At 34.0% G+C, this 18,642-nt stretch overlaps 1 long non-coding RNA gene across 2 annotated transcripts in view; it reads left to right on the top strand.

The window, feature by feature from the left end:
- The first annotated feature begins 9,397 nt into the window (after positions 1–9,397).
- Positions 9,398–18,642, top strand: part of LOC117979992 (uncharacterized) — a 163,649-nt gene continuing 154,404 nt past the window's right edge. For both annotated transcript variants that reach the window (XR_004671103.3, XR_008625163.2), the window contains exons 1-2: positions 9,398–9,565; positions 18,570–18,632. This is a non-coding gene — a long non-coding RNA (uncharacterized LOC117979992). The remainder of the gene's footprint in view (positions 9,566–18,569; positions 18,633–18,642) is intronic.

Raw genomic sequence — 18,642 nt, 5'->3', positions numbered from 1 at the left:
GTCTACAAGCTTTGAAAAGTTTTATTCTGTTTGGTGGTTCAGTCTGTGGATAAAGCTTTCAGCTGTGTTTTGAAATTTGTTTAAGTGAGTTTTTTAATTCTAGAACCTCTAATGGATTTTTAAAATATGTTTATCTCTTCCTTCATTTTCCGGATTGCTTTAGAAGTTTCTTTGTCTTTTCAACCTTGTCTTGAATCTCATTGAGCTTTCTTGCAAACCATGGTTTGAATTCTTTATCTTTTATATCTGAGTTTCTACTTTTGGTTAAGGACTGTTGCTGGAGAGCTAGTGCTATCCTCTGGTGGTGCCACTACTTTAGATATTTTATAGCGCCAGAATTTTTGTACAGGTTCCTTCTCATCTGGAAACACTAGCACTTCTAACTTTTGTAATTATTTTTGTGCAGGTAGGATTTTTTTCTTTTACTTTATTTCCCTAAAATAGTATTATTATTTTTTATTTCAATTTCCCTTTACCCCATACCTAAGTGGTACAACTGTACAGAATGCTAGGTAGGGTCTTTTGGTTTTGCTTCTATAGCCCTATGCACTTCTGCTGCTGGGTTAGATTGTGCTGTATAGTTTGACTTATAAGCCAGTAGATGACCCTTATAGATAAGAGCTGGCTGCCCAGTTGAGCTGGGTATATACTTTAATCTTTGTTTACCTGGAGAAGTTGTCTGTTGCCTCACTCAATGATTTGTGGGGTGCATACTGGTCTTAGCTCCCTGCTCAGAGGGGTGGATTCCAATATGGGTGGGGCTGGACCAGGTAGGTCTAGCTACAGGTACCCCGATGGCAGGCACATGCACCAGCACCAAAGGCGAATCCAGTGAATGGCAACCAAGCACACAAAGATGTGCACAGGCATGGAGCTGGGAAATTTCCTTGGCCCCAAATTTTCTGCATGATTATGGGAGGTGACCTACACTTGTAATCAAGAGGGTGAGTTCTCCAGATGCCTAGAGATCTGCCTGGGAGTGGGGCAAAGAGGGCTCCCCTGCTCCAGGATCTCTGCACAGGAAGGATGGGGTGGCTCAGGCTGCTGCTCTAGGCAAGTGGGTGCTCCATGTGCCTGGAGATTCAGCTGGGTGTGGAGTAGAGAGGGCCCCACTGCACCAAGACCTATGCACAGGAAGGGTGGGTTGGCTTAGGCTGCTGATCCACGCAAGGAAATACTCTGAAAACCTGGATTTCTGCCTTGGGGTATAGGAGAGAGGGCTCTGCTACACAACAGTCTCAGGGGAGGAGGCTGGGACGCCCAGCAATGGCACACAGAGACTTGTTCTAGGTTGCCAAGCTGGCCTTAGCTGTAAGTCTCATCACCCAAGAGAACTGCAACTGTAGCAGCTATTCTGCCCCAGGCCTGAACCAGGGAAGAGCACAATTCCAGTGCCTATTGCTGAGACACTTTCCACACATCTGGCTGTGGAGGCCCCTACCCCAATCCAGAGCAGGCAATCCAGTCTCCATCCTGACTAAAATGCCTGTGTGGCCATGCTGCCAGGCCACCAAAGAATGGCTGATTTTGTGTGCACCTGGATTAAAGGTGGCATCCTGCTCTCAGTCTCATGTCTGGGAAAATGGGGCTTTTCCTGCTGTCTTTTTATCACAGTGTCTTCAAGACTCTCCCCAAGTAAGCTCAAGGGCTTGGGAGAAACAAAGCCTTCTCCCTCAGCCTGGCTTGCTTAGATCTCCAGAGGAAAGGAGAGTCACAGACGGAAGCTTTTTGCCTTTCTTGTATACTAGGGCTTCAATCACTGTTATAAGCCACACGCCATCAAGGGCTGTTTGTCACTCTTCCTTCAAAGAATCTGGAATTTCCTTCATGATTCTGTGATTCTGGTGGATTTCTATCTCCCTTATTGAATTAAAGTTCACAGAGTTATTCTCTATGCATTATCTTGCTATATCCAAGTGGCTGAGGCATGCAAAAAGCCTCTAATCTTACATCTTAAAAAAAGCATACATTTTTAGATGAGTTCTTCCATTTTCATAAAAGTTGACAGATCGCATTGAATCTGTAGAACATTTTGAAATTTTTATGATTTGTCTTATTTTATCTAATATTAATTTTATTTATTTTTTATTTTTACTGTTGACAATAGTTTATTAGCAAGCTGTGATTATGTGAATCTGAGGTCTGTTTGTGCGGTGTGGGGGGGTCCAGGTATCCATGATATTGAGAACCTGTGAAAGTAGCTACAGTTAGTGACCAAATATAGGTGGTATTCATAATTTGTTAGAATCAGAGTGTGGTCTTTATTTTTGTTCCACAAATGAACTCAGAATTAGAGATCTTCACAATGTTGGGATGAAGTAAAAAATGGAGACAGTTTTGACATAACTATTTGTTTTGAGAAGAGTCTTTCATCAAAGTATGCATGGTACATGACTCTTTGTGAAATCATATTCCTCATATTACTCGAAGACAGGCTATAAAAATAGGTATCCTATGATGCAGTATTTTCATTGAGATGAAATGTTTGGGTTTGGAAAGAAATTTTGTTGGTCAAATAAAGATAAGGAATCAAGTTAAACATAATTAAATTGGCTATTTTATTTCAGGAATTTTCAGAAAAAAAATTATGCTAGTATTGATCATAATTAGGCCACAAAACCCTTTTTCTGAAAGCATCATTTACAATTAAATTCTACAAAACACATTTTGCAGAGCTCATGTTTCAAACAAATGGAGAAGAAATAATGCTTTACTTCAAAGTACAAGTAGACTTTAAAATAACAGTCAAAGTCTTTCAGGAAAGCAAAAGAATACAAGGATAAATGGATAAATGATAAAGTTACAGAGATTTGCTTTTAGCATGGGCCGTGTGTGTGTGTGTGTGTGTGTGTGTGTGTGTGTGTGTGCATGCTTAGCTATGGTTCAGTATGCTGATTCTCAAAGGAGAACAACTCTAGATGTTTAGAAAGGAAGCAAGTCACAGTGTTATGAAAAGATAAATCATTCATAAAGGCCTTCATTTAGCTATAAAACAAATATTTATCTGGCATCTGATATATGTCAGATGCTGCTTTAGGTGCTTGAAATAAAGAGGAAGGCATGATGGGCAGGGTCTATAACATTTAAATTCACAAATCTAAATAAAAGTTGGGAAAGACCAAGTAGCTATTTCTTCATGTTTCTGGGACTAAATAATTCTCCAAGTGAGTCTTGCCTTTTGTGCTACATTTTATGTTCTTGTAGTTACCAGCAACAAACCCACTTAAAAATACAAAAGAGTGTGTTTCTGTTTTTCAGAGATAGCCATTAGGAAAGAAGTAGATATCCTGCTTCTTATTCGTAAACAGTTTGTCAGCCTATAGGCAGGGATAAGTGACTCAAGAACAGAAGAGGAAAGTGGTAACTTGGAAAGAAGGCAAATTGAGATTTTTAGCATATATATATATATATATATATATATATGCATTTAGACAGTGTTTATAGACATACATGTATATAATATATATACATTTTTTTTCTTTTAAAGAAAAGGCAGCTGCAACATGAAGTTGACCAAGAATTGTTCCTGGAGCAGATAATCAAGAGCAAGAACCTCATCATTTTCCACAGGCACACTTGCCATCTGTAACAATTTCTAGGCTGTGTCCTCAATTAAATCTGTTATCATTTTTTCAGGTTGTAAATAAATTATTTGGTTAGTATTAGATTAACTGTGTAGAATACTGGAAAGTTATCTCAAGTGTAAACCTAGAACTTCTGAGTCAAACTGACAATTATATGATCACTAACTCTTTGATGAATTTTAGATGATTTTCAATCCCTTGGTGGTTTGTAAATTAGATATTACAGTGTCTAGCCCTCAAAATACAAGCTGTCAATACAAGAAAGGACCCTTGAAAATGTATGTCTTTTCTGTTTAATGTACTAAAGATCACCTGTGGGCAAATTATATATCTATAATCAGTTCAACATGAAATCAGTAAAGGATTTTTTGGGTAGGTCAAACTGTACAGTTTCTCGCTTTCCCAAAAGACAGTTGGAAGCTGTACCTGAATTTCTAGAATAAAAGAATCCCAAACTTCCATTTAAACCCACTTACTCAAGACATAAATGTACTTACTAACAAAACATGAACAGAGATCAGAACTCTAGAACTTTGTTAGTATGTTGTCAGGCAGACTTTAAAGTATGGAAAACATAATTATTTGAAAACGTAATTATTTGACACAATCTTCCAATGGGCCTGTAACAACACTTAAGGCTTTTTAAATTTTTTTGAAAAGACTGTGGCCTATATGATGCCAAGAATTCAAAAATATGAAGGTCCATATGTCAATAAAGATGTACTGTTTAATACTGTGAAGCTCTACTTATAATGAGAGAAAAGAGTAGGTCCTATATTTCCTGTTTTTCTGTTATTCATAATTTGATCCTCTCATTTTTCTTTGGTTATCAAGCATATATACCTGCATCTAGATTCAGACTTCTACAAATTAGAATTCAGTCCATGTAGATAGCTCACTTACAGGCTGACACTGAAATTTCTTTTCACTACCAATATTTGCTACTGATTGATGATGATAAAAATCAATCACTAAATAAAATCACATTATTTTGCGTATCACCCCTAGACAGCTTATCTTTAATGCAGTGGATTCTAATTACTGCAGTGGCTCATATGTCCTACTATAGATAATACAAGGCAACTATAATTTTATTAAAGTAATATTTTCATTTTCTAAAAATATAAGTTTTTGAAGTTGCAAAGAAGGCCAAATAAGTTTTCTTAATGCCACAAAGACTTAATTTTTTCCTTCAATTTTTTTTTCATTTTTTAACCTAAAAATGTGTTGCAGTAGAAAAATATAGTAAAGGAAAAAAGATAGCATTATATACAGCAATTCTAACTTCTGTGAGAGATATTTTAATTGACTATATTACTCATGCTGGAAAAATTGACTATATTACTCATGCTGGAAAAATTTTGTTATTAGATTCATCAAACCCATTATGTTTTGCGGAGGGTTTTTTTTTCTGGTAAATTGGAGAACACATACTTGGCAAAATGCACATATTTACAGCTCTTTCTATCATTGTTCACTTCTCGATGCCTAGATGTCAGAAGATATATTTAGACTTAGTGGTTATATATTAAAACTATGCAGTTCCCTCTTTTGTACGTCAGTGATCTGAACAGAGCCTAATGCCACAAAGCAAAAGTCAACAACATCTATCCCCTCATTCATTTATCGTGTATTCATTGAAGTCTGCAATGTGCCTTAACACCATGCTAATTAGAATTTGGAAATATTTTATGTGTGGTGAAACCAGATAGCAAGATACACAGTTGTTGGAAATGAAAAATAAAAACCGGCAAATTCAAACCAATAGAAAAAAATTGGTACAATTTCTGGATTACGTGTGTATTCAGAAGTACATAATCCAGTTTTAAAGCTCTGTGTGTTTAAATATTTTTATTTGGAATTAGGCATCATGATGCATAAAGCTGAGTGTCCAGCTTTATACTTAGTAACTGATTTTTTTTTACAAATTTGACTAAATTATATTTTTTCTAATAATCAACAAAATCTAAATTCTTTTAGAGAATACTCACCATAACTTACTCATTTCTTACACTCTGTGAGGATATCAGAAATTTTAAAGTTATTCTTTCTCTCTAGCCACAAAGTTACCTATCAAATTTGAATGGTTTTATATTATTTATATAATTATTAGGTTTAATTTTCACCTTGCTGCCACTTCTCACTAACCTGGCATGACTTACATTACATGGCACTTTTTCCTTCTCTTAATGTGTTGCTTCTTAGGCTGAATGGTGAAATCATCACATGTATTAGAACCACGTATAAAATAAGGTAGATCAAAACAATACACAGAAGGTACCCCTTGTAAAAAGGAGTAGGTAATTTCATTAAATGACTCTGTGGTATTAATAGCTTTATTTATTTATTTATTTTATTTTTTTATTTTTTTTACCTAGATACTTACATTTTCTTTCTTGGTTGGCATTTAATTGCATTCCTAAGGGAGTAATGCAGATTCATACATTTCATATAGATAAGGTGTTATAAGGCGTGTTACAGAAATAAGGCTGCTATATTTATAAATAAATGAAAGTGATCATGTCAGAAGCAGCATAAAGTGCTCACATAAATAGATATCTTGGCTGGGCGCGGTGACTCACTCCTGTAATCCCAGCCCTTTGGGAGGCCGAGATGGGCGTATCACAAGGTCAGGAGATCGAAACCATCCTGGCTAACACGGTGAAACCCCGTCTCTATTAAACAAAATACACAAAATGAGCCGGGCGTGGTGGCGGGCGCCTGTAGTCCCAGCTACACGGCAGGCTGAGGCAGGAGAATGGCGTGAACCCAGAAGGAGGAGCTTGCAGTGAGCAGAGATCGCGCCACTGCACTCCAGCCTGGGCGACAGAGCGAGACTCCGTCTCAAAAAGAAAAAAAAAAAAAGATATCTTAACAGTGTGTGTAAATTAAAATTACACAAGTGTGTGTTTTGAAAAAGCCTACTGGATGGAACAAGAAAAATTATAAGCATAGTCAAGATAGGTACCTGTAGTATCTTAAATGAAACTGTCTTCTAAGAAAAAAAAAATAAAGTCTAAATTAATATACAAGATAGACTCTCCGTATTTCTGCACACACCCATTTTTAGATATCGTGATCTGATCTCAAATACATCTTTTGCCATGTATCTCTTTGTATTATCACTTCACCATGCCTTCCAGCTTATAAAAGTCACACTATTCAACACTTCTGTCTCTTCTGTGTCTTTTATTTGCCTTTATTTTGCCTTTGTTCACATCATTTTTCTTATAACAAGCATTTCCTTCTTGTTTTTACCAGTTTAATCCTTACTCATCCTTTAAGGTGTATTCCAATGTGGACTCCTAAATGAATCATTCTAAAATGTCTTTATTCATCATTAATCTCAATTCCTTCTGTGTTACAGAACACTTTGTTAGTATTTTTAGTGCCAGATACATCACGATATGTCTAATATTTAGAATTTGTGTTCATGCCTATTTTATCTGATGGTCATAAAAAATTTAAGATCAAAGACCACGTCTTGTTTATTTCTGTATATACAACACTGCCAAGAATAGTCCTTTGCCAAAGTAGATGCTCAATAAATATTTGTGGAGTTACATTGAATTGAGACAAACTGAATTAGCTCAAGATTGCTGTGCATTGAGTTTGTCTACTGTTAGGTATACAATGCTCTTAAAGTGCACCATTTGTCTCAATTTTTTGTATAGTTGAAAGCTGATGTACTCTTAACTTAGTGCCATTTAAGTGAATTGGAAAGTGACATTTAATAATATTTGCATAACTCAAAAGCAGTTTACACTGTGCAAAATAGTAAAAATTGGAAGTGCTATTAAAAATAGGATGAATAGTGTAGTAAAGTGCATCAACTTGGCACAATCAATATGTCTTGAATTTTAAATATTAAAATTAAAATAAAGAAGCACCTGTTATACAACTCCTGAAACAATGGGACACAACTTCATTAGCAAATAGTGACACTGGCTTTCTAAAAGAAAAATCTGAGAACAGTTGCTAGGGATATTGTAAGCATTCATAGTGTCTATGGAAACTGAGCCTGCACAAAACGTGTAATGAGTAATAAAGAGATACCTGGAGGAGTGCCCAGTGTCAGAAAGACAATTAGGGTATAATTTTTCAAAAATTTTAAAGAGTAAAATAGAATAAAACATATATTTACCTTTTGCCTTTGAGTACAGTCGAAGGTTTTAATTCCAGACAAAATATAAAGAACAGAAAAACAAATAAAATAATTTAAACTTGCTTTGATTTATTAACAAATTACCAAGATTTAAAACATAATAGGACACTACTTACAAGGCATTACCCCTAGAATTGCCCCACCCACGTAAGTACTATCTGTAAGTCATGCAAGAATATCCTCATGCTTTGTAATTGCATTTGTACTTCAAAGATAAGGGAATAGAATTTATTTTCTTTTTGAAATGTTGCACCCTGGCACATCCAATAATTCTGAACTTCATTAATTAAAATAGACTGCCATATCCTTGACCAAGCTTCTAGACTCTTACTTTGGCTGATACACATGAACCTTGCTCTGAAAGAATGGCTATCATTTAAAAAAAAAGATTTATCCCCTGCCCTTATTTAACTAATGACTCCGGATATAGTGTTTTCTCAGAATTTCATGTCTCTAATGATGATATGGATATAATAAAAGCTTTATGTTAATGAAAAAAATCTACCAGCAATTGATTTGTATGTGGTAAAGAGTCTTAAATAATACATTATTCATTTTTAATTGAATTTTTAAAAATACGAGTCAGAAATAAGTAACAGAAATCAGTGCCGGAAATCCAGAAAGTATCAGAAGTAAGTACCAGATAGTCAGTGCTCACTATAAATAGACACAATTCCTACACTCCTGGAATTTACAGGTAAATGAAGAAGCGAGATTTTAATCAAACCATCAGGAATACACATGTAAAATATGTAGCAAAAAAAGTTATTTTAAAAGTAATACATTAAGATGAATTTTCATTTAAATGAGGTAATCTTAGGGATTATAAATGTAGGGAATATATGTTTTGTGTTTATGTGTTAATATGATCATTATGTTTCCACTGTGGATTGATTAGAAAAATATCTTAAAATAATCATCCACAGTGAGTTTCTTTAGTTTTATATGATGTTTCAATAAAAGAGCACTACTCCTGATCATGAAGGTTTATTTATAACTTTCTATTTTGAGTGGTAATGCTATTGTTCTCTACTTATTGAGTACTATGTACTGTGAGGCATACATAATACTTTAAAAAAAATTCTGAATTAATAAGCAGTTTTTTTAAGTTCAAGAATTAAGGATAGATGTGTTGTTAATAAACAATCAGCCAACTGAATAACTCAATTGATCAGAACATTGAGGTATTATAAACAAGAAAAGGGGAAAAAATGCTACCCAGAGTAACCAGAATTAGAGAAAATAGGAACCAAAATCTCCAGGGCAGTTTGGGTCCTGTTGAAGTCCGTTAGTTCAAAAAGAACTACTGGAGTTCAAAACAATCAATCATTTCTCACTCAACCTCATGGGGTCAAATTCCATCCTCAATTACACGCACCTAACTTTCATTCAAGTCTCAGGGAGTTATACACACATTCAAGAGGGCAGGCTCTCGCCCTGTGCATTGAGTGGGGAGTAATTGATGACTTTCTCCTTGCTGTGCTTGGCTCAGTAAGCACAGCTAGCAGCAGAGGCCTACACTCCTAAGCAGAGTGGGAGGGTGCTATAAAAAATACACAGGCTTGAGTGCTGTACCAAAGCCTTGGCAGCTGTTCTTCATTTTAAATCTAGGAACGCCAACTTCACTAAGCGTTAAGATGTATTTTCTCCCATATTCTCCTTAGTTTATTTCTACTTTCTTTTCCCATCTTGATTATACTTTCTTCTCTTAAAAAGTGTTTATTTTCATCTTCTGCATCTTATCCTCCTATCATTTTTTATTTTCTGTATTTTAATATATTAATGAGATAAAATGCTGGAGACAATCTGACATGTGGTAAGAGTTCAATAATTGCTAGTTTTACTGTGATGATTATTGTTATTCTGCATTATCATTGTGGCTGCTCGCATTACCTTTTCCTTCATTTAAGGAGGTTTTGGATAGATATAGAAAGACAATTCTTTAATCTTGACAAGATTTTATTTAGGAAATTTTATTTTTAGTATGTTTGTCTAAAATTACTTATTTCATGTCAAATTTATAATCACATAATGATTTTCTCTTTGAAGAAAAATTTAATGCTATAGCATACATGTTATTCTTACATGAGAAAAGTGATAGAAAAACATGAATCAACATGGAAAATATTCCCAAGAATGTCACTAGAAGAGTCAAGTTTTATAACTTGACCTAATAAAATGTTAGATTCCTGGGGTGAATAAATGAGTTGGTTTACTTTAGAGATAAAAATAGTATATTTCAATAACTGTGCTATTTTATTATAAGATATAAGGCAACTTAAAATAAGTTAACTATTTTGGATAGTATGAAGCTTAAAAATATCTAGCAAAAAAGTATTATAATTTTATTCAATGCATATTTAAATAGTATGTATATAAAATGTGTTTAATTTTAATATGTATAGTAAAATTATACATATATATATGTTTCCATTCTATTTGCTAGATTTCTTATTCTGCTATACCAGCTCTCTCAGAAATATTTATTTTAAAAACCATAATTAATGAATTTTAGAATAAACTAAAGCATTTTAACAAAATACAATGTATTTGAAAATATTTAAAGTATAGGTAGGCCTTTAAAATAAGGTTCTAAGATCTTATGTACTCCCATTACTCAAATCAACATGTTTTTCCCCATGTTTAGCTCTTCAGATTCCAAGTGCAAAATCTCTGGTGTATGTTGCTCTTTGGTTCAGTTCTCAGTTTTTCAGCCTTCTCGTAAATCCTTGGAGCATGCTGATTTTGGATTCACGTAAGGACTTCAATGAAAACAATCAACAACATTTTCAACAAATATGTATTGAATGGCTACTACAAGCCAGGCCCTGTTCCTGTGGTTTATTAGTTATTAAGAGCCTGCCCCTGCACAAACCACCCGGACAATCATCAAAGCAAGTTGAATCAACCTGCTCCCGCTCGATCTCTCAGGTTCTCTGACTTCTATCTAGTCCATGTTCTAGTATAATATGAGAAGACTATTTTAATTGGTGGTCCCCTATGCTACTAAATTTTATCAAGAAGAAAATAATCCCACTATGTACCAGTGGTGCTATTTTAACCCCTCCCCGCCATTAACAATCATTTGTCATGCATATATACTGCTAGAACTTGCTTTCCTTTTCCTTAAAAGAAAAGGAATTTACTTTCCAGTCAATTCAGACTTCTTCTCTGAAAAGACTTCTTCTTCATTGTCCACAAGGATTAGAAATCTATATATATATTTCTATATATATTTCTCTATATATATTTCTCTATATATTTCTATACATATATTTCTCTATATATTTCTCTATATATTTATATATATATTTATATATATATTTCTATACATATATATTTCTATATATATATTTCTATACATATATATATATTTCTATATTTATTTATTTATTTATTTTTGAGATGAAGTCTTGCTCTGTTGCCAGGCTGGAGTGCAGTGGCGCGATCTCGGCTCACTGCAACCTCTGCCTTCTGGGTTCAAGCAATTCTCTGCCTCAGCCTCCGAAGTAACTGGGATTACAGACGCCCGCCACCAGGCCTGGCTAATTTTTTGTATTTTTAGTAGAGACAGGGTTTCACCATCTTGACCAGGCTGGTCTTAAACTCTGACCTCGTGATCCACTCGCCTTGGCCTCCCAAAGTGCTGAGATTACAGGAGTGCGCCACAGCGCCCAGCCAATGTATTCATTTTTAATGTTTGTGCTAAAGCCCTTGTTGAGTAGTTTTATTAATAAAGCACCTGTGGTTAAAGATTATATTGAAAAATAATATAATCAGTGATAAAGAAAATGGGCACTTGAGATAGATCCCCTTGAAATTTGTTTCCGCAGTTTTCTACCTGAATATTTATCCTCTTTTTTTTTCTGATTCTTACCTGTAACTGAAGATATTTAAAAACTCCTCTACAGGATTATGAACTTTAAATATGCTAGTTAAGCTGAATGCATTTAAAGCCATTTTAGAGTAATACACAAAGTTAGTATTTAATGAAATCAAGTATAAACGAGAGGATCAGTGTTTCATAAAAAAACTCACCTAGAAAAATTAAGTAAATTACCAAACAGAATTAAATATCCAATCAATATAAAATGTCCCTTCCTAAACATTGTGGGCTCTATAAAAGCCCTAGCTTTATAGGATGTTAACTAACATTATTTCAAAATAGACTTATATCATCGAATGAATTGGGAAACTCAAGGTTAAAAGAAGAAATCTTTAAGTTTATATTTTTATATATGTTTTAATCATGACAAGCCATAAAATTCACTTCACTGGACTGAAACAGAAGAAATTCATTAGGTGAAATTTAAATGTAAGAGGCGTTAGGGGTAAAATTTCAGTTAAACAGAGTAGTAAATATAGGTGATTTATAAGATAAATCCCTCCTTGCTTGTTCAAGAAAAGGTAATAAATGGATGGACAGTTAAAAGACAGACAGACAGAAAGCTAGATAATGAGATAAGGTATACAACAGAGTGAACTATGACTAACATTTAGTGAGATTGTGTTTTATTTATTTAGTTTGTGTTTATAGATTTAGTTATTATTTGTATTTACATGTTCAAAGAAGTAAAGACTTATAATTACAAGATGTGCTTTTTAGCTTAAGAATATTCTATGACAGAACTAGCTATGTTTGCCCATTAGTGAAGCATACCCTACAGATTATTTTATTGATTTTCTTTCAGCTAATGAATTCAGTAAAAATTCAGTAAAAGTGATGTTCAGAGCCATGATTTCTTAGATGCGTGAAAGGGAAGTCTGATGAGAGCTGAATACTACTCAGAATAAAATTGGAGGTTATAAGAAAACAGCTGATATTCTGCGACTTAAATAAGATGTTAGAAGAACCTATTTGTTGCCCTATAATAAACCACGGAAGACGTTATTTATTGCTCTGAATTCGATGTGTGTGGTAGAGGGAATAACAGCCCCAAAGATATTCACATTATAAGCCCCATAACATGTAAATATGTTAGTTTATATGGCAAAGAAAGAGTTTGCAGAAGTGTATAAATTAAAGAACTTAACATGAGGAATTTATCCTGAATTACCCTGGTGGGTCCAATTCATAAGGATCTTTATAAGAGAAAAGAAGAAAGGGGAGAAAGCACAGAGTAGGCCGTATGACAACAAAAGCAAAAGGAGAAAAGGCCACGTAATGGGAGGCCAAGACTGAAGAAATAAGGACAACACTCATCCTGGAAAAAGCCAGAAAAGAGATTCTGTATCTTTAAGAGACAGCCAGCCTACCAATACTGTGACTTTAGTCCGTCGAGACTAATTATTGACTTTTGATGTCCCAAACTATAAAATAATAAATATATGTTGTTTTAAGTCACTAATTTGTGGTTATTTGTTATAGCAACAATAGGAAATTAATACAGTTGGTATGCTAACCTTGCAATTCTTCAGTATAATCAACAGACAGTCTAGTACTTCATTAAAAGGTTTTTCTTTTTATGCCAAACTTACTAATAACATAGTGGCAATCATTGAGCTGTTTTTCCAACTGCCAACACACAGTGGCTACCTTCACAGACTTAATATAAACCCCAGCACCTGTCGCTGTGATTTGAGCTCTGAATAGCACCTTTATTAAAGCCTCGAAAAGGGCATCTGGAAGGCATCATTAATGCCTAAAAGCAGCTTAGTCATAGGGAAGGGGGTTGATTCTCAAATCTGTGTTAATAAAGTAAATTCTGAACTAGACATTCTCTGAATCTTTAAAGAAAACTTTGTCTCAAACAATATACAAAATATTATTATCATTTAAAATTTATGTACAAGAGTTTAGCATAGCCTTTCTTAGATGCCAAAGTCAAATGAACGTCTCTTCTAAAACTATTTTAAAACCAAAAGCAAGGAAGAAAACACACACACACACACACACACACACACACACACACACACACTAGAAGTAATAAAATTTTCAGAAACTCTCCCTTCTTCCCATTCTGTTATGCGGAGCCAATACGAATACATTTTCACCTGTAAGTCTTTGGACAGCAACTCTGACTAATTTTTACACTTTGGAGTAGAACTCATGACTTATTCATCTTTATGTCCCTTGCATAATCCAATGCATAGTAGAAGCTCAAAAGTAGCATGATAAATGAATAAATTCTATTTGACCCAAAAACATTCATGATTAAATGTATTACCACCAATTATATTACATTGCGAATACAGATAAAGAGGTTACTTTGACAAAAAAATATAGATGAGGTACAGTGTATACCCGTTTCCTAAACAATGAGTCTGGAGCTAATGTGTTGTTGGAGTTTCATATCTGATTTATTCATGTTTCTAGGTTTGCTCTTAGTTCTATGGAGCGCTCTACATCTATAACGAGAACTCTCTCTATAGATACAGGGAGAGAGAGAGAGAGATGTTTAGAGCCACCATTTTTAGAAGTGTGAAAGGGAAGTCTGATAAGAGCTAACTATTATGAAAAATATAAGCAGAAGTTATGGGAAAATAGCTGATATTCTGCAACTTAAATAAAGTATGAGAAGAGCTGTGTGTGTGGTGTGTGTGTGTGTGTGTGGAGAGAGAGAGAGAAAAAAAATAAAGAGATAGGAGAGAAAGTGAGAGAGAGAGACAGATCGAACTCCAAGTAAAGGATTTATCTGGGAATAACATACTAAAAGTAGAATTGCAATTCAGAATATACATATAGACCAGGGAAGCCTCTGGTACGTCTGAAGAACAAAGAAAACACTAGAGTTTTTTGGGAAAAGAATAAAGCTAAGTATGCTGTTTTGAAAGAAATTCACTGGCGTGCTTGTGGTGCTATGCTGGGGCTGGTAAGCTCTTACTGGAGAGTGGTGGCAGTCATTAGGTAAAACTTGTCTTTAAAGTCATAGCAAGCCATTTTGGCCTTGGATTGGGTTTGTTAGACAGTTCCTGGAGCAGGTCTTTGTGACCTGAATGCTTTCTCCGCATGGATTCTTGACTCCATTTTAGTTGGGTATAACAACAATAATTTCAGTTTGTATAATCAACTTTCACAGGGCTCTGACCCTTTTCTTCACTTCTGGGCCCAGAGAAAGCATCATGTTTGGTATTAAACCTGTGGCTGTTTACAGGTATGTTTGACTATAAGGCAGTATGCAGGAATTAATTTATCTTGGAGTAATATTTGACCAAGAAGAGATAGGAGATGGCAAGTATTTTGTAAATAAATCCCTTGCCCTTCCTTTTAGAAGATATCCCATATGAATAAGCAACACACTTTCTGTTGTTTCTGTTGAAGCTTGGGAGATACTTGTAATGTACCATATTGTATTTGTTTCTTCTCCTTCCCAGACTTCCTTTCTTTTTTTCTCCCCTTCTAATTTCGCTGGGATTACATTCCCCAGGAGAGAGCTGGTAATTGACTTTTGCTTTAAACTCTGTTATTTAGGTGTCTTTGGCCAAGACAGTTTCATTCTAGGGGCTAGGGCTTGGAAAAATGACAGAATCAATAAAAGTTGAAAATTTCAAACATCTTTCCCAAAGAAATAAGCATAAAAATAATATACATTATTTTTTCATTGGAATTTTAAAAATCAGAAATAGTGAGACCTGTAGCTCATTATGGATGTTGGAGATATGCAGATTATTGGCTCTATGTTTCCATAGTCATTAGAATTTTTCATGTTGAGCACCCTTTGCTTGAATCTTCGTCAGTTGTCTACTTCTTGTACATCTTCAAAACAATCACGTCTCTTTCTGGGCTTGTCTAGCTTCTAAATATTGTTCAGGCATCATCTAACCCTGTCTCTTGCTAAGCATGTTCTACATATGATGTATTTTCTTTTAAGTAATTACAAACTGCTCATCTACAGTTACAAAAAGTCTTTCAGAAGTACTTTATGTACTATATAGATTGAGAATAAAATAGCTATATTTTGTGCTGATTTCATAATATTAATATTTCATTTATACTCAAAAACCCAGTAATATAGGTAACAAATAACACATTAAAGTTTTCCTTTTTGTTGCATTTTAAAATATTTTAATTTCTTAGTTTTCTCAGCTATTCTAATGGACTGTCATATCTTGAATTTTGGTCTTATAATTTTATAATGACAAATTGTCTACTTTTTGTCCTATGTAATGAAGTATCAAATTGAAGGTATAGGTACAAAAATTTCTATCATGATAAATCATTTGGTATATCTTAGACTATAACTATATGTCTGCTATTTGTAATTTTGTATCCCCTATCCCCTTTTATTCTTCATACTCGTCTTAAACAACATTTGTTTAATATCATTTACCTATGAATGCCTACCAAAAGTTTGTTTGGGATACCAAAGGTTTGTTTTAATAAGTAAAAGGCATTGTCTTTGCTCACTTTCTCAGAAGAATATTTTCTGAGAAAAAATAAGTAAACCACTATTTAAATAAAATAGTTTGTACTGTAAAAAGAAGTGTGTATACCTTTCTAAAATGAAGGTCAAAAAGTATATGCACGAAACTTTTACAAAGGAAAGGAGCATAATTTTACAGAAAACATTATTAAATGAAGCCTTTCTCCATAATATTTGGAAATTGTTTTATTAAGATAAAAATAACTTTTCAATAGCAAATTGTTTTAGAAGCAAAAGAAAAAAACATTGTTTAGGTGAAAAAAATAACCTCTCGTGGAACTTACAAACAACAAGCAGCTGTGTGTTTTTAACCTCTGTCATTTTTTTTGCTTATGTTTTGCTTCTTTTTAAGAAAAAGCATCTTGGCTTCTCTCCTCAATTTCTAGCATTTGGTCATTTTTTAAAAAATCAGAGATGCTCACTTGCTTAAGTAATTGTATTCAAATGATTTTTATTGCATAAAAATGATCTCACTGCTGGATATTGTCTATGGTTTGAGTATACAGCACAAGCCATTTAAATAATAAGGTAGTTGCTTTCAACTTTAATCTTGCCTATAGAGACTAACAGGCGTTGTCTAGCTTCATTACCCTTTAGGCGGTTAAAGTACAATATTAATTAGTATTTCTGCTTTCTCAGTGTCCATAACAATTCTTCTATCTCATTCAGTAGCTGTTTGTGGTAAATGTTCCTGCATATCTGTGGTTTCGTAGATTTCTACCATTGGCCACAATGTGGAATTGTAGAAGAAGAAGGTCTATGTAAAGTTTCCAGAAATGTCACTCTATTATATTATAGGACATATATGTTAGAATGTATATGTATTTCTTAGTAAACTAAGACAGTTTTATTCTATACCTAGAAATTAATTGCATGTAATCAGTACACAGTATTGGGTAATATCAAAATCCTTGATTGAAATTGCCATTAACTTGAGATTATGTTTGCAAATCAGATTAGTGTATTGACTAATTGCACAATACTAAAATATGAACTGGGTTCTAGGTCCTACTCAGTCCTTTATACCTGATCAAGCAGTCAAGTAACTTAATTTTTATTCACGCCTCAGTTTTCATATTTATGAAATGGAGTAATAAGCTATTTTGTGATAAAAATATTTTCTTCTATATTCTATAGCTTAGCAGGGTGCTCCTAGCTAAGAGTCAATAAATATTTGTTTATCGGAGAGACTAAAACAAGTGATTTTATCAGATGATCTTTTAAAGGCCGTTCCTGTTCAGAGACCGTTAGTTATTTACAATGCCTATTTGTCCCATGCTACACGTAAGTAGCAGAAAAGTGTAAAATATTTGTAAAAAGGAAGAAATTTTGACGAATAATAATGTCTTCTATGTGTAATGGCTTAGCCACTTTATAAGGACTGAGGCCTCAATTCATTCTGAAGTAGTTTTTAATAAACAGTGATATTTATTTTCAGGTGTCTAGGCCCACAAGTTGTGGACAATTGAATAAAGTGCATCTATGGTAAACCACCTTGAGAAAAATATATCATAATATGGTGCACTCAATAAATGCTACAATCTGATAAGATCACATGTCTTTTAATCCTCAAGACTAGAGCTATTGCTAATGGGCCAGAAGAGCTGAAATTCTAATATCAATCTCTTTGCATTTCACCCTCCTCTTTCCAAAATGTGGAAATACATGAAGTTCTGAGGAAGAGGTTGGTGCTGCAGGCTTTAATGGGGGATATTCTAAAGCCTGTTCAGTGGCATTGTTGTTGCTTCTCCAAGCTACATAAAATTACAGCTCAGAAAAATTGATCTGGGAGTTGTAGAAATCTGCTGAAACATGTTTTTTAGATCTATGGCTCCTTCTCTCTTAAACTCTGTCCACAGTTTTACTCACTTGTTCAATTCTCAACGTGTTATTTTTTAGCACATTTAATCCTTCCTTCAGATCCTCAAGATGCTAGCAGTCCCAGGAATGTTCTGTTCATGTGATTTTGGCATGAGTCTTTTACTCAAAATCATTTTTACCTTTCCAACCAGAAGATTCACTTCTAAGCCTAAAGCAGCATCAATAATCCTTTATTCTGCCAAATATAACCAATACAACTTTTTTGCTACTTTTGTGCTCTAGTATTAAAAATTCCAAACAACAACAACAAAAAAAAAGTAAGTCCTTGGTAGGACATCTTACTATACACAATCACACATATATGTATACACACACATGTATATACATATATATAAACACACACATTCAAATACACACACATATAACAAGAAATAAAATTTTTGTAAAGACTTTTGATTCCTTAGTGTGCCCATTATACAACTTTGAAACACTTCCTTTCTGTAAATTGCACATTGAGAACATTTATTTCAAATGTTATTTGTACTCTAGATTCTGTGTAAGTGATTTGTGTGTATTATTTTAGTGCATACTTAAAAATGTTATGAACTAATAATTTTCATTAACTACATTTTACAGATGAGAAAACTGAGGCTGAAGGTGATTAATTTAGGAGCAAATTCTCAGAGCTATTATTGGCAGGTCAGTATTC

Source organism: Pan paniscus, chromosome 3 (genome assembly GCF_029289425.2).
Source record: "Pan paniscus chromosome 3, NHGRI_mPanPan1-v2.0_pri, whole genome shotgun sequence".
In the NCBI taxonomy this organism is placed as follows: Eukaryota; Metazoa; Chordata; class Mammalia; order Primates; family Hominidae; genus Pan; species Pan paniscus.
The sequence above is the reverse complement of the archived record's forward strand: the minus strand, read 5'-3'. Positions and strand labels throughout refer to the sequence as shown.